This window comes from Pongo abelii, chromosome 1 (assembly GCF_028885655.2).
Source record: "Pongo abelii isolate AG06213 chromosome 1, NHGRI_mPonAbe1-v2.0_pri, whole genome shotgun sequence".
In the NCBI taxonomy this organism is placed as follows: domain Eukaryota; kingdom Metazoa; phylum Chordata; class Mammalia; order Primates; family Hominidae; genus Pongo; species Pongo abelii.
Genome location: NC_071985.2, coordinates 207,442,991 through 207,448,990, shown reverse-complemented (window position 1 = coordinate 207,448,990; position 6,000 = coordinate 207,442,991).

Below are 6,000 nucleotides of genomic sequence, written 5' to 3'. Positions count from 1 at the left end.
TTTGCTTTCTCTTTTTTTATTTTATTTATTTATTTATTTTGAGACGGATTTTCTCTCTGTCACCCAGGCTGGAGCACGGTGGCATGATCTCAGCTCACTGCAACCTCTGCCTCCCAGGTTCAAGTGATTCTCCTGCCTTAGCCTCCCAAGTAGCTGGGACTACAGGTACGCGCCACCACGCCTGGCTAATTTTTGTTTTTTGTTTTTTATTTTCAGTAGAGACGGAGTTTCACCATGTTGGCCAGGCTGATCTCAAACTCCTGACCTCGTGATCTGCCCACCTCAGCCTCCCAAAGTGCTGGGATTACAGGCATGAGCCACCATGCCCGGCCTCTTTTTTTAATTTTTATTTTTCTCTACTTAGATGGGGTCTCACTATGTTGAGCAGGCTGGTCTCAAACTCCTGCCCTCAAGTATTCCTCCCATCTCAGTCTCCCAAAGGGCTGGGATTACAGGCATAAGTCACAATACCTAGCCTAGATTACCTTCTGTTTATTTGTTTTTTCACAGGCAATGTTACAATCTTGGGAGTTGTGTCAAAAACAATACACTCCACAGAAGACTCTGCACCCGAGGAAATTATATTGTGTTCATCTACAACTTCAACTCTATTTAACAAGGGGAAAGGCAATGTCTCTCTAGCTATACTTAACAGTTCACCAACAACTGACAAGACATCAACGTCTGAGTCCCAGAAGCATACACCAGCTGCTCCTCCAACCTCTCCACAAACAGCAGCTCTAATGGGTCCACTGAGTAGACAACTTCAATACAAGAAACTCAGGAAGAGAAATTAAACACAACTATCAGCACAACCTCCAAGGGTACACGGCTGTCAAATTCCATGATGACTTCTACATTGAAGGACCAGGGAGGGATATCAAGAACCACAGCTTTATCCAGCACGGCCTCTTCAGTTGAGACCCCAAAACAGAATCAGGAAACTCCAATTATAACTCCATCAGCATCAAACACCACAGTCAATGGGATACAATCATCAGCGTCCATCGGCTTTCAGGAATCAGACACAATCACATCCCCAACAGCACTGAACACACCAGACAGTGATGTTCAATCATCTGGGTCCATGGCAACCACTGTCTCTGGGAAGTCAGCTGTAACTACATCCCCAACAGCAATGAACACACCAGGCAGAGATGCTCAATCATCCAAGTCAATGGCAACCACTGTCTCTGGGAAGTCAGCTCCAACTACATCCTCAACAGCACTGAACACACCAGGCAGTGATGTTCAATCATCCAGGTCTATGGCACCCACTGTCTCTGAGAAGTCAGCTATAACTACATCCCCAACAGCAAAGAGTATGCCAGGCCATCATGTTCAATCATCCAGGTCCATGGCAACCACTGTCTCTAGGAAGTCAGCTATAACTACATCCCCAACAGCACTGAACAAAACCACTGGCATAAAAGAATCTTCACCCATGACAGCCAGCGAAGTTATGCACACTACCTTGCTAAACACAACCACTCTCGGGACAACTCTTCTTGGAACAACTACATCTGAGACTCAGGAAGGAAAAACTACAGCTGCATCCTTACCCCCAACAACCACCTCCACGATAAGCAAGTTGTCTGGAACACATCATAACACAGTCTCACAGACACCTTCTCATCTGGCAGAATCAACCTCCAGTGTTGCCACTGCTATAATCCAGTCACATGAGATGACAGCTGCTCATTCCACAGGACTTCTCCCCAGGTCCTCAGAAACAACAAAATCCTCTGCTATGACTGGGGCCAGTCAAACCTCCCCTAAACACACCCAGAGTAGGGGTCCCAGAGCTGGAGCCTGTGCTTTGGATGAGTATGCAGGTAGCAGGGGAGTTTGTGTGTGCAATGACAGCTACTACTTCCACGCGGGTAAGTCTGAGGAACTCATGTGAGTAAAACAAAGAAGGGGTGGGGGACCAGAGTGGACACCATAATTCTGTGAAGGCCCAAAGGGTCCAAAGGGTATGAGAGGGCCAGTGAAGTTTGGTAAGACGTTGGCATCTTCTGAGTCCACCTGGGTAGAAGTGAGTGATTTCTGGTGGGAAGACAGGCAGCTGGGCATATGGGATAGAGTGCACAATCTTTCAGCTCCAGCCCCCAGGACTCCAGCTACTGTCCAGAGATGAAACTTTCTTGGGGGAAAGAGCTGCACCAAAGACAAGAACTGTAGTTCCAGCGGAGGCCTGGAAGGCCAGGTGGAAAAACTAAGGCAAAAGTCTGAGTGTTGGGGCAAGTCTGTGTGGCAGATATTACAGAAAGGCTGAGTTCACAGGGCCTCCGACAGGCAGTGCCACGAACTCCCAGATCCATCCTCTGGCAGGCCTGAAGCTGGGTCTAGGACAGCAAAAAGATAATAATATCCCCCAAACATATGTTCTTCACGGTTGAAATAATTCTAACCTCTCCTCCCCCAAGCATTTCAATTTAACAAGTCTGGGCACAGTGACTCATGCCTGTAATCCTAGCACTTTGGGAGGCTGAGGTGGGAGGATCACTTGAGGGTGGGAGCTCAAGACCAGCCTGGGCAACCTAGTGGGATCCCATCTCTATTTTTGTTTTTTTGAGATGGAGTATCATTCTGTTGCCAGGCTGGAGTGCAGTGGTGGTGCAGTCTTGGCTCACTGCAATCTCCGACTCCCTGGTTCAAGCAATTCTCCTGCCTCAGCCTCCCAAGTAGCTGGGATTACAGGCACATGGCACCATGCCCAGCTAATTTTTGTATTTTTAGTAGAGACGGGGTTTCACCATATTGGCCAGGATGGTCTCAATCTCTTGACCTCGTGATCCACCCGCCTCAGCCTCTCAAAGTGCTGGCATTACAGGCGTGAGCCACTGCGCCCGATCCCTGTCTCTATTTTTAATAAAATATAATAAAATATACTTAACAAAATTCTGCTTTTCCTAAAATGACTATTGTGTCTTTTTAAAAAAAATCTAATTCCTTTAAAAAATATTTCTTTGGCATTCCTGCCTTGGTCTATTGGGTAGTCTTGCCTTGGGATGAAGCTTTTGTTACATGCAAAACTAGCAGTGCTTCACTTATGGGTCATTGTTTTCCAAAATGTATTTCCTGGGACACCAGTTCTATGTGATTGCAATAGACATTTCACTTTAAAAAAAAAAAAAAAAAAAAGGTTCTATTGTCAAATACATTTGGGAAATGCTGGATTCAACAAAATTGTGTCTTGACTGCAGAACTTTTCAGAGCCTTTAATATTCCACTGTTTCCTGTGACTTCCTAGCAGCAGATTATAGCATGTATTTCCTAAGATTATTTTTTCCTAGAATCCTCATTCTAAGGAATGTTCATACAGCACCTTGGGATACCTATTGCAGAGCAGCAGAGCTAAGCAGGGCTATACAAGGTAGAAGTCCAATCCAGGTGGTTTTTAGTCAAGCCCTGAGGCAGATGCTGGCCCATTAGAAGGTTCTCACTACCTCAACAGACTCTCTCAGTAAAACCAGGGTTATGTGCCAACTTGTACATGCTGCATGTGCCCCTCCACAGAAAATATGACGTACATCATTGAGTTTTCACACATTGAGAATGAGACAGCTTTTCCTTTTGCGTTATTTCTTTCCCCCTGTGGGTAAGAACATGGGCTCTGCAAGATAGACTGTGTTTGAACTGTGTCTCATTTTCTTTCGCTAGGGATAAGACTGCATTTACCTACCAGCTATTATTAATATTATTTGGCACTTCGTATCACAATATATGATTGACTGCAATTGACTGCAACAGCAGAATGTTACGTGACTGACAAACTCCCCCTCCTCTCAACAATACGCATTGATGAATATAAAGCATCTGCTCTTTTTTTTGTTTTGTTTTTTTGAGACAGGGTCTTGCTCTGTTGCCCAGGCTGAGGTGCAGTGGAGTGATCACAGATCACTGCAGCTTGGACCTGCTGGGTTCAAGCAATCATCTCACCTCAGCCACCTGAATAGCTGCAACTACAGGTGCACGCCACCATACCCAGCTAATTTTTAAAATTTTTTGTAGAGATGGGGTCTCACTGTGTTGCTCAGGATGGTCTTGAACTCCTGGGTTCAAGTGATCCTGCCATCTCAGGCTCCTAAAATGCTAGGATTACAGGCATGAACCACCGCGCCTAGCAGCGTCTGCTCTTAAGTTACAGCTCATCCCTCTGACCAAACATGCCTGCCAAAATAGAAACAGTAAACTTTAAAAAAAGAGAGAAAATTATATTTAAATTCAAAGTAATAAAACAAATCCAGAAGTGTTTTGCATTGGTATTTCCATTATGTTGTACTTTTTATCATTATTTTTTTTTTTATGATTTTTAGGACAGGATCTCACTCTGTCACTTAGACTGGAGTATAGTGGCATAATTATAGCTCACTGCAGCCTCAAACTACTGGGCTCAAGTGGTCCTCCTGCCTCAGCCTCTCCAGTAGCAGGGACTACACCCGGCTACTTTTCTTTTTCATTTTTGTAGGGACAAGGCTCTTGCTATTGCTCAGGCTGGTGTCGAATTTTCCTGGCCTTAAGCAATCCTTCTGCCTCGGCCTTCCAAAGTGCTGGGATTACAGGCATGAGCCACTGTGTCCGCCAGTTTTCCTTTTTTTTTTTTTTTTTTTTTTTTTTGAGACAGAGTCTTGCTCTGTGGCCCAGGCTGGAGAGCAGTGGCACAATCACAGCTCACTGCAGTCTCGACCTCATGGGCTCAAGCGATCCTACCACTTCAGCCTTCTGAGTAAATGGGACTATAGGCACATGCCACCATGCCTGGCTAATTTTAATTTTATTTATTTATTTTTTTTTGTAGAAAGGGAATCTCTCCATGTTGCCTAGCCTGCCCTTCAACTCCTGGATGCAAGCATCCTCCCGCCTTGGGCTCCCAAAGTTAACTTTACTTTTAAATTACTAACTTTTAAGCAGTTCATTCAAAATCCAATAGAAAGTATGAAGAGAGCAGATGCAAAAAGAAGGGAAGGTTAAGTATTAGCTTCTCATTCGTCACTCAAATAGCACTGGTATTTGGCATGTATCAGTTAGGATACTTTGTGTTGCAAGTAGCAGAAACCTAACTCTAATTGGCTTGAGTGAAATACATAAATGTTTTTTAAAAATTGAAAACATGAGCCTAGCCAACATAGGGAGACCCTGTCTGTACCAAAAATATTAAAATTAGCCAGTGTGATGGCATGCACCTGTAGTCCCAACTACTTGGAAGCAGGTGGGAGGATCACTTGAGCCTAGGACTTTCAGGCTGTAGTGAGCCAAGAGTATGCCACTGCACTTCAGCCTGGGTGACAGAGAGAGACCCTTACTCAAAAAAAAAAAAAAAAGGAAAACATGAGGCCAGGCACAGTGTCTCATGCCTGTAATCCCAGCACTTTGGGAGGCCAAGGTGGGTGGATTGCTTGAGTCCAGGAATTTGAGACCAGCCTGAGTAACATGGCGAAACCCCATCTCTACAAAAAATACAAAAATTAGCCAGGCATGGTGGCATGCCTGTAGTCCCAGCTACTCAGGAGGGCTGAAGTGGGAGGATCACTTGAGCCCAGGAGGTGGAGGTTGCAGTGAGCCGAGATTGCACTCCAGCTTGGGCGACAAAGTGAGACCCATCTCCAAAAAAAAAAAAAAAAAAGAAAAGAAAAGAAAAGAAAAGAAAAGAAAAAGAAAACATGAAACAAAATAAAACAAACTTTGTTAGCTCATGAAACTGGAAAGTCTGGAAGAGGACCTGCAGACTCTGAAGCCCCTCCCTCCAGGTTCTCAAGCACCCCCATCCTTCCCTCAGGGCTCTCTTCAATGAGTTTAGACTTCTCCAGACTGAAAGAGTCATTGACTCCAAGCAGTTTAGGCCCCTCGAAAAAACTACAAGGCCTGGCTTCCAGATTGGAATAGGAGGAAAATCACAGAGAACTTAACAAATTAATATCTCAAAAAATAATCTTGCCAGACAAGTAACAGAAACCAATTGGGCTAAAGAAAAACAGTGTCTCATGGAGGCCAAGG